Genomic DNA, 11,247 nt, shown 5'->3' on the forward strand with positions numbered 1-11,247 from the left:
TAACTAAGCTATTTGACAAGCTCAATATAGCCCTGCCTGAGTTGAAGTTTTAGAATCACAATGATGTTATGGATACTATCACACTTAAGCAGTATGAATATGATGAGATCAAGGCTAGAGGTCTAATTGGTTCTGCCATTTTGCTTGGAAGCAGCATGGCTGTTGAACCCTCTATGAGGTTGGAGTTGGCTTTGAAAGAGAATACTAAGCTTAGGGAGGACAATGATGAGATGAGAAAGGAAACCAGGCAGCTAAAGGAGGAGCTCAAAAAAGATAGAGAGACCCATGCTCAATAGATTGCCACCCTTGTGAAAGCCTTGACCCCCTCCTCTTCTCACCCTTGATCCTGGTCCTTTACCCCTTGTCACCAGTCTGTCTTGTTAAGTGGTGCTTGTATTTTGTTGTCCTAGTCTAGTTCTCAGTAGTCTGCAGGATATTTCAGCATATTTTGTTTTAATATTTTAGTTCAAGGCACTAGGCTTAATTTGGATCAACTTAATGCACTTTCTTATGTTGTTTACCTGCTTCTCACATGGTTCTTATTTTCGGCATAGTTCATTTGTTTTGATATCTCATGTGCTTGTGTTGTATTCTCAATTGCCATGAATCTTGCATTGACTGTGCTTACACTGTCTAACAGCTTTCTGCTTGTTTATGATGCCAAAAGGGGGAAGATAGAGTTGGGGTGGGGGGTGATTGATGTATATCAATTTGGGAGATGTCTATTTCAAATGTGTTTGTGTTTGTGTTGTTGAATGCCATTACCTGGTTTATGAGCACAAAGTTTGTCATCATCAAAAATGGGGAATTTGTTGGGAATTGGGGTTTTGATGATTAACAAAGTGTGTCCAGTGAAAGTCTGCTAAGAACCAGGTCCTCAAGGTGGCTGCTGAAGTGTGTTAAGAACTAGGTCCTTAAGGTAGTTCTGAAGGTTCTTATGAGGCAGTAAATTGTAACAAAGTTACTACGGATCGAGAATATCTGCTCGCAGAAGTGATAGAAAAGAGTCACAAGATTCATGGTGTCCTTGGAGCTTTAGGATTGCTATCAAACAAGAAGTTGACTATGTTTAGGACTCCCAAAGATCTCGGAGTACTAGGAAGTTAAATACTTTCCCTGTGGACTGATAAGATCATCCTTTGCACAGTAACTGAGGAACAACATACTGTATCTCTAGTTCAACATTCAAGTCGATCATCAGTGACATTGTCTTCTTGAGTCTGTTAGTTCATGTGTATTCGGCAATTGAGTTGTAATTAAGATTTCATTTATAACCTGTTTGTTGGAGTAATTGTTTGAGTGTGCAGTTAGAGTAACTTGTAGTTCATTCAAATAGTCGAAGTAGGAGAAGTGTGTGGGTATTGGTTTAGAGGTCATGTAATCAGTACATTTGGCTCATTTGTTGTAGTAAAGTTGAAGTTAAAATACTACGTGGTAGGTCGTGATTTCTGCACCTTTGAGCCGAGTGATTTTCCACGTAGAATTGTTGTTCTTGTTTTTACTGTTTATTTCATTTACGCGTAAGGAGTAAGGCAAAAAACCAAGTTATTTAGTAATTTAGGAAGGCACTCAAATTAACAGGATGTTATTGCACTTGTGTGCATGTTCGGTTTGGAGCCAGAAGGGCTCGGGTGAGGTTTTAGATGAGTTTGGCTGGTTTTGGAACAACTGATGCGTAGCTGATACTGGTGTCAACCTGCATACCTCGCATTTGTGAGGTCTGGCTCGCATTTGCGTTCAGTGATCCCATTTGCAAAAATGGGCTGGGGGCAGGTACTTCGCTTTTGAGAAAAAAGGTTCGCTTTTGCGAACTGAGCTGGCATTGCATTTGCGATCTCAGTGTCGCATTTGCGACCATGTGCCTGGTGAGTCCAGCTTTGCATTTGCATATTCTGCAGTCCTGTGTAATCATGGCGTTGGCGATCAGTGTGCCACATTTGCGAACACATGTTCGCAAATGCAACGTCTGCAACTTGGTAAAAGAGGGAAAAATCCGACCTAGCATATTTTACACCATTTTTCAACCCCAAACACTCTAGAGGCGACTTTTGAAGAGAATTTTTCTTCCCAAATTCATTCGTAAGTAACTTTAACTAGATTCAATCAATATGAATTACTTTTCACGAATTTTTAACATCAAATCTATGAATTCCATGGTAGAAATTAGGGGTTCTAGGTAAAATCTAGGGATTTTGAATATTGAGATTTATACCTCAAATTGAGGTTGAATTTCGAAACAAATCACATGATCGGGCTCGGGGGTGAATGGGCAATCAGGTTTTGGTCTGAATCTCGAATTTCGGCCAAGTGAGCCCGGGGTTGACTTTTTTCAAGAAATGATCAAAATTGAACCTTTTTCATTCGTGGGTAGTTTCTAAAGCTTGTTTTGTATTGTTTTGACCGATAATTGGCTAGATTCAGTTGGTTTGGGGCTTATTCAAAAGGCAAAGTCGTGATTGATTGTTCATTTGGTTGCTGAGTGAGGTAAGTGTCGTAGTTAACTTTGACTTGAGAAAAGCAGGACTTGTCCTTCTATTTGCTACGTGAATTGTGTGTGGGGACAACATATATACAAGGTGACAAGTATATATGCATTTTCATGGGTTAACGCATGCGGGTGAAAATCGTCTGATTGTACCGGGTTGTTTCATTTGCTACGCCTTCCATGTCTTAGTTAGATTGTTAATCTTTAATTGTTTGCTTCCGTGTTTATTGCTTATTTTCAAGTTGTAGTGATATTAAAAGTTGAAATTACTTATTCTAACACCACGGTTGAATTTGAAATTTACTTCATACTTTGGGTTATTATTATTTCTTGGTGAGGAATAGTGAATAGCACGAAGGGTGTTGCCGTACCTTATTTGTATAATTTTATCATTGATTGAGTGAATGTGAAGAATAAAGCATGAAGGGTGATAACGTGAACTTGATTGCTTTGCTATTATTATCATGAGAGGATGAGAGTAAAAGCACGAAAGGTTATGCTGTGCCATTGCATTTATTATATCATGTGAAGAAGAGAGCAAAGCACGAAGGGTGATGCCATGCCATTTTACTTATCATATCATGTGAGAAAGAAATTAAAACACAAAGGGTGATGTCGTGCCATTGCATTTATCATATTATATAGTGAGGATGAGAGTAAAAGGACGAAGGGTGATGCCGTGCAATTTGATAATTTCATTACCTTTACTTGATACTTGAATTGTGAGTTTAATTTGGCGGTTTCATTGCTTATTTCAGAAAGAGACATACTCGGTGATTCTGTACTTATTGTTTCGGTTGTTGCCCCTTTTATATGCCCCCACCTCGTTATTTCTTTTAATGCTTTACTTGTTATTTTTGTTGTTTTAAATATACATAAATGCACAAGTTTTTAGTAGGTGTCTTGTCTTAGCCTTGTCACTAACCTCTTCAGGGTTAGGATCGACACTTACTGAATACATTGGGTATGTTGTACTCGTACTACACTTTTGTGCTTCTTGTGCAAATTTTGACGTTGGTACCAGCGGAGTTCCGAGAGGCACTTTGCCGATAACAACCCGTGATTCGAGGTAGATCTGCACCACGTTCGCAGGCTCTAGAGTCACTTTCCTATATCTAATGTACCATTTCCATTTTACTTCGGACAGTGTTGTATTTCTTTTGAAACCTTGTATTTAGCTGGATCTAGACGCTCATATACTTGTGACACAAGATCTTGGGGTGATTTATGTTATGCTATTGACTAGTTATTAAACATTTATTGTATTTTTTTTTATTTCGTATTATCTGTTGTGTTGGCTTGCTTGACATTCGGTGTTAGGCGCCATCATAGTCCCGCAGTTGGAATTTGGATCGTGACAGAATTTTACTTATAGCCTGTTTGGCCAAGCTTCTCCAACGCCAAAAGTATTTTTTTTAAAAGAAAGAGTTTTTTTTTTCAAAGTTGAAGTGTTTGGCCAAGATTTTAGAAGGAAAAAAGTGCTTTTGAGTAGAAGCAGAAGCAGTTTTGGAGAAGAAAAAAAAAGTAGCTTCTCCCTAATAACACTTTTGAAAATAATACATTTAGTAGCACTTTTTAAAAGCTTGACCAAACACAAATTGCTGCTCATAAGTGCTTAGCCAAATACAAACTTGCTTCTCTTCGAAAGTACTTTTAAAAAAAATACTTTTCAAAATAAGTTAATTTTTGAAGATTGGACAAACATGCTATTAACCTAATCTAACAATTTCAACTACTCCAGTCATTAGTATTCCTGTAGAAAGAAAGATTCGCTTTTGCTTTTTCTTGGAGATATAGTGTATGAATCACTGTGGTCTAACAGACTATTAGCCTGAGACGCTAGTCCATACATATCTAGCTTATGAAAAATACGTTTTACTTATTTTTGTTCTTTTTTTAACGTATTACTTTGATCTTTTCCATAATTTTGTCGTTTAGGTTCCGGTTCCAACTACTAGTGGAGTCAAGGTTTTAAAATTACTTTCAATTAGAACAGTATTTGCTTATTGGGTTAAGGTATGGGTGTCTAATGGGTGGGCCGGGCCGGGTAGGGAAATGTTAGAACCGTACGGGTTACGAACCGGGTCGGTTACGAGTTAGGGGTTACCGGGCTTAACGGGTTCGGGTTCATCCGGATAAAAAATGAACCGTAAGGATTACGGATACAAGGGGTCGGGCCGGACCGGGTTTGTGTAATTTTTTTTTTTTTAGTATTTTGTATAACTATTGTAAGTTATATTAATATAAAGTAAAAATATAATAACGAAAAAAGAGTAAAATTAAATTCATGCATAATAATACTTCAAATTAATCTAACAAACTAAAACATTAAGCATAAATACGTCTAATAATTTTAAAATAACATAAATTGTCTCAAATCAACTTAAATACGATTTTCTAGAGGTCGCCCAAGACAACTCTTCATATGCCTCCTTAAACAGCCCGTGCCACACTTTGGACGAAGATTTAAGACTCGACCACAGTTCTTGCACTTTACTTTCTCAACTTCTTCATTTTCTTCTACCACCTCAAAGTGTTCCCAAACGTATAAGCGCACTCTAGTAGTACGAGGCATGATTTAACTTGACAGTCTTGAATTGAGAATTTGAGTTTGAGAAATAAGAGATGAGTGAAGAAATGAAGAAGAGGGGAGTGTATTTATTGTTTTTCAAAGTGTTAAATTAGTAATTACAAAAAATGTTAAATTTTTAAAAAAAAAATAGCCCAAAAAGGACTAAATGTGCAAAACAGCCGTTGGGCCAACTGTTAGAAAGTAGAAAATTTTACAAAAAATAAAAAAAAATTGAAAGTAGCCGTTATACCGGTCTGGGCCGGTCCGGGCCGGGCCGGTTAACCGGTTCTACAGTAAATAACGTTGACCGTGTTTGACCGGTCCGATTAACCGGTTGCAGGAAGGTGAACGGACCAACCCCCTTACCCCATTAACCCAGCCCACCCGCCCCCTTTGTACCGGTCCGGGCCGGTTCCGGTTTCAACCGGTCTGGACCGGTCCGGAGACGGGTAGACCCGGCCCGTTAGACACCTTTAGGTTAAGGACATCGGTGAAGAACTCTACAATAGTTGCTTGGTTTGCTATGTATAACGTGATGCATTTGCAAATGAAGAAACGGTAGTGTTATTCTATTTAATTTTCAATCATGAAAACCTGTTTAGAATAATTATGAGTAGAAATTTTATATATATAGAGAACATTAGTTATAATATTCTGATTTTTTACAGTCACGTTTTAAATAGCTATACACTTACATTATGTGGCTAGCTTAAACTTTTTGGTAAAAATTATGAAGCACTTTGTTTACACGTAAAACGGTACTGTTGAATTTATAGCGTAGTTTATAGAAAAACGAATCGATTTGATCCCAAAATGATAATGTAACAACCCTACCGGTCGTTTTGAGCATTTCCATCCCGTTCATCTATTTGAAGTGTTGAGTAGCGTCGTTCCATATATTATGACTCATGTGAATCGTCGGTTCTGATTTTCAGGTTATTCGGAATTATTTTGGAAGAGTGGTTCTCAGCTAGGAAGCTTTTAATTGGGAGAGTTGAACAAGTTTGATTTTTAGTATTTGACCTCGAATTGGAATTTTGATGGTTCCATTAGCTCCGTTGGGTGATTTTGGATTTTGGAGCGCGTCCGAATTGTGATCTGGAGGTTCGTAGTTGAACTTGGCTCGAAATGGCGAAAGTTGGATTGTTTGAAAAGCTTGACCGGGAGTGGACTTTTTAATATCGAGGTCGGATTTCGATTCCGGAAGTTGGAACAGGTTCATAATGGCAACTGTGACGTGTGTGCAAAATTTGAGGTCAATCAGACGTGATTTGATAGGCTTCGGCATCGGTTTTGGAAGTTTGAAGTTTCAAGTTCATTGATTTTGAATTGAGGTGTGATTCATCGTTTCGATGTTGTTATGTGTTTTTTGAGGCCTCGAGTATGTCCGTATTATGTTATGTGACTTTTCAATATATTTAGACGGGGTCCCGAGTGGCTCGGGTGAGTTTTGGGGGAGGATCGGAGCATTTTGGAAATTTTGGCTAAGGCTGGTGGCTGCTGGTTCTGGTGTGATCGCACCTGCGGCTGGTTTTGCGCGGGTGGGATGGCCGCAGAAGCGAGCCCTGGTGCGCAGGTCCCGAGTGGCTCGGGTGAGTTTTGGGGGAGGATCAGAGCATTTTGGAAATTTTGGCTAAGGCTGGCGGCTGCTGGTTCTGGTGTGATCGCACCTGCGGCTGGTTTTGCGCGGGTGCGATGGCCGCAGAAGCGAGCCCAGGTGCGCAGGTGCGAGAATGTATTGTTGGGTGGGAGTCTGCAAATGCGGAAGGAATTGCGCAGAAGCGCTACCGCAGATGCGGTTCTGAGTAACGCAGAAGTGACCACTAGAGGGCCGAGGCTGTCTCGCAAATGCGAGCCTTGTTCCGCAAAAGCGAAGATCGTAGATGCGACCACTTATCCGCAAATGCGGAATCGCTTGGTAGAATGTTATAAGTTCTAGGGTTGGTCATTTTTATCCTATATTGAGCTATGGACTTGGAATGGAGCGATTTTTGTAGCAAATTTCATCACAAGGATTAGGGTAATTGTTCTCTACTCAGTTTTGATTACATTTCATGTATCCATCTTCATTTTTAGCAATTGGTTGATGAATTTGAAGAGGAAAATTGGGGGTTTTGGCCTAATGTTTCATAATATGAATTTTTGACTTTTGAATACTGAATTGGAGTCGGAATTGAATGAAACTAGTATGCTTGGACTCGTAATTGAATGGGTTGTCGGATTTTGTGAGTTTTGTCGGGTTCTGAGGTACGGGCCTGGGTGTGAGTTTTGGCCGGATTTGGGATTTTATTAAGGATTCGATCTTTATCATTTGCAATTTGTTTCCTTGGGCTTTATTTGATGTATTTGAGTTGCTTTTGGCTAGTTTGAGCCGTTCGGAGGTCGCTACGCGCGCGATGGCATTTCTGGAGCATCGCTTAGCTTCCTCGTTATTTGAATTGGCTTGTTCGAGGTAAGTAACTCTTCTAAACTTAGTGTTGAGGGTATGAAACCCCGAATCACTTGTTATGTGATTGATTTTGAGGGCACATGCTAGGTGACTGGCGTGTGGGCGTGCAACTTGTGATTTGTGATTCCGTTGTTTCTAGGGCAATGTATAGTGGTCCTATTTTGTTGATATCTGTATTTTCACCATGTGATAAAGTAATTGAGCTGTCAATCATGCTAGATATCATGTTTAGGCTTTATGCGATATTGTTGGGACCCATAATGGTCGTTTCTTGCTGTCACCTTATTGATTTCATTGATATTTCGTACTCAGTCATATTCATGCATTCATATCATATCTCAGTCTCAGTTATTATTTGTTGACACATCATATCATTGTTGTCGAGCTAGTTTCATGGCATTGTGAGCCCGTGAGCGAGACTGGAGAGATTGATGGCTGAGTTAGGCCGAGGGCCTGAGTGTGTGAGCATTGATACTATAGCACGTGAGTTGTCCGTGCGGATTCTGATATTGATACTATAGCACGTGAGTTGTCCGTGCGGATTTTGATATTGATACCATAGCCCGTGAGTTGTCCGTGCGGGTTTTGATATTAATACTATGGCACGTGAGTTGTCCGTGCATATTATTGCGCTTGGGCTGTAGGAGCCCCTCCGGAGTCTGTACACAACCCCTGTTAGCACAGTTGATTATATTTAGGTATGTATCTTCCCTGGACATGGATCTTGTCCGAAACATTTATATACCTAGAGATGGATCTTCTCTATGGGGCCGGATTGGCCTTCCTCAGTCTGAGTGAATGATGGTCAGTGATGTATATATTCCGGGATGGATCATTCTTGGGCCGTATGGGCCATATACAATATCGAGTGGTTGAGCATGATGAGTGGAAAGTGTAAGATAGTGAGATTGAGTACTCTGAGAGTGTGAGTACATGATTCATCTATGAGATACATGGCATTGGCATGCACACATGACATATAGGCATAGGATGCATTTTCTTCATGCTGTACGGTATCGCGTCATTCATGACTTTTCACACTTAATGATATGTAGCCATAGAGAGGTATATCACATTTGCTATCTTGAAAGAAAATGGAATGTCTTACTTATTGTGGAAACGATTTTTAGAAAAGTTACAGTTTTCAAACTATCTCATATTTTTCGACGACTTTAGTAAATGATTTGGGTTTTTCACTGATATACTTAAAAAACAGAACTAATTTTGGCAAATGATGAAAAAGATGAGCGGTTTAAATTTTCGAGTTACTTTTTTTATTATTTGCTTTACATTGTTATGAACTGTTGTTGGTTATTGGTGTTGGACCCGACCTATGTCCCAGCTCGTCACTACTTTCAATCTAAGGTTAGGTTTGTTACTTATTGAATACATGAGGTCAGTTGTACTCATACTACACTTCTGCACCTCGTGTGCAGAATTTGGCTTATGATGTTGATGCGATCGACGGGAGCTGGGATTAAAGATGTACCTCCGTTCCGATTGTAGCTGCCTCTTGTTCATGGCCGCTTTGGAATATAGAAATCTGTTTAAGTACTTTTCGAACAGATGATGTAGTTATTTAATACCATCTTTATAAATTCTAATCTTAGAAGCTCATGATTTGTACTACCAATGCTTGGGAAATGTATAAGTTTCAGATAATTTCTTTCATTTTATTGTTTATTTATTTCATTAGAAATGGATAATTGTTGATTGGGTTATCTAGCAGGTTGGGTTAGGCGCCATCACGACTAGTCGGATTTCGGGTCGTGACAAATTGGTATCAGAGCTCTAGGTTCATAGGTTCTACAAGTCATGAGCAAGGTCTAGTAGTGTCTTGTGGATCGGTATGATGACGTCCATACCTATCTTCGAGAAGCTACAGGGCATTTAGGATATACTTCCCATCTTTCGTTCCTTATAGTGCGGCATCGATTCAGCTTGAAGCGTAATCCTTTGAATTCCTTCCACGCATTCGTATGTGCACACGAGCACTCGGTATCAGCTGTGCATTGCGGCTTACGATACTAGGGATGAGGTGCGAGATATGATTTCAGTATGCTGATGATGGGCCAGTCTGGAGGACTTGAGGCCGGGTTTTGCTGTAGCTTGAGCACAAAGATGTTGACTGTGTGAGCACGTGCTTTTGGATTTATATGTCCGGTGGTGTCCCTATTAGTGGAATTTGTGGCTAGATGGACACGTGATGTGTATGATGTGACTACGAGATGTGTTCATATGGGTTGAATGTGACAAGAAGGGTTTGTTTAAGGTGTAGAAAGGACTATCGGGTGCTTGATTTCTATCTTGATATGACACATAGTATCGAGCTATGAGTATATTGGAGGATCTTTCATGTTGTTTAACCATGGAACGAATTAGGTTCTCATGCCTTGTTGGTGGGTTCAGACTCGAGAAGATTAAGTGACTGCATAGTGGTTGTGTTGTGAAAGGGTATGAAGAGATGTCAAAATGAGGCTATGCAGGTCGGTTATCTACAGCGGGGTGTCCTGAGGTTTGTGTGATCCCTATATTGTTTTGTAGCGAGTTCTCTTTTACCATTGAATTATATGTGTTGCAATTTGAGCTCGGATTGCTTATGAGGGTTGGCTTGATTGTTACAAGGGTTAATGCGAGGTTTGCAGATGATTTGAGATATTTGATGGTTTATGTTACATGAGCTTATGAAGGATTTAGTTGAATCTCACTACGGTATCATGGCAGTAATAGAGTATGGGCATTGTGAGTTATTATGTGTTTTGATCTATGGCTTTGAGCCAAGTGGGGGTGTCTACTATCGATAAGTTGATTGCACGGTTATGTGTTGTGTTGGTTTCGGTTTGAGGTATACTTGCGAATAAGTTATGATTTGCAACGGTTGAGGCGAGGATGACTCGAGTGAAGGAATTTCTTGATGCAGGGTGATGTTACACTTTAAGGGCATATGGGAGTCATGGGATGATTGAGTTGTCATTCGGGAAGGAAGATGTAGTGCGCATGGAGTAGGGTTTGTTTGGTTAGATTAAGGCGGGGTTACTTCCTTGGGTGTAGGTGTGCAATGGGGCACAGGTCATTTGGTCCGTTTAATCGGTTTAAATGAGATTTGAGCAGAGTGGATGACTCACGAGAATGGTTCTAATGGATTCAAGATTTATATGTAGAATTTGGAAATCTTCAGGATGTGTATATGGCTAGAAACTGAGATTTACATTGGATGGTGTCAAGACTTGTGGCATATCTATATCCTTATGGATTCTACATTTTAGTGTCAGGAAGGTGAAGGAAACAACTTTAATTTCACAGAAGGTCTCTTCAGAGTGGGTGTCTCAATTGTGGTACTTTTTAGGTACTTAAGAGAGCATTCAACGGCTTATGAGCCTTAGGGCAGTGTGGTCTTATGCTAGGGTCTCGTGGGGCAAGTTTTGGTTAAGGATAGCGGTGTTCTAGCGAGGAGAAGTATCAATTTGAAGGCAATTCGAGAAGAACTTAGGGATTTAGGACAGCTTTATAGTAGGTTGGATCATCACCGTAATGGATATGATTGGTTCTTTGGGTACTTATGATCTGGCGAGTTTCCACGGGTATCTCGTGGTAATACTCTTGGATTTTGGTGACCTACGTGGCTTGGTTGAGTTAGAGAGATTCGGTTCTGATAGCTTTGTTATGTGCAAATGGGCTTCGAAGAGTTCTCAATGGTTTCTACCACGGTTCTAGGAGTACATTTCCTACTAGCGTGAGGAG

Source organism: Nicotiana attenuata, unplaced genomic scaffold (assembly GCF_001879085.1).
Source record: "Nicotiana attenuata strain UT unplaced genomic scaffold, NIATTr2, whole genome shotgun sequence".
Lineage (NCBI taxonomy): Eukaryota > Viridiplantae > Streptophyta > Magnoliopsida > Solanales > Solanaceae > Nicotiana > Nicotiana attenuata.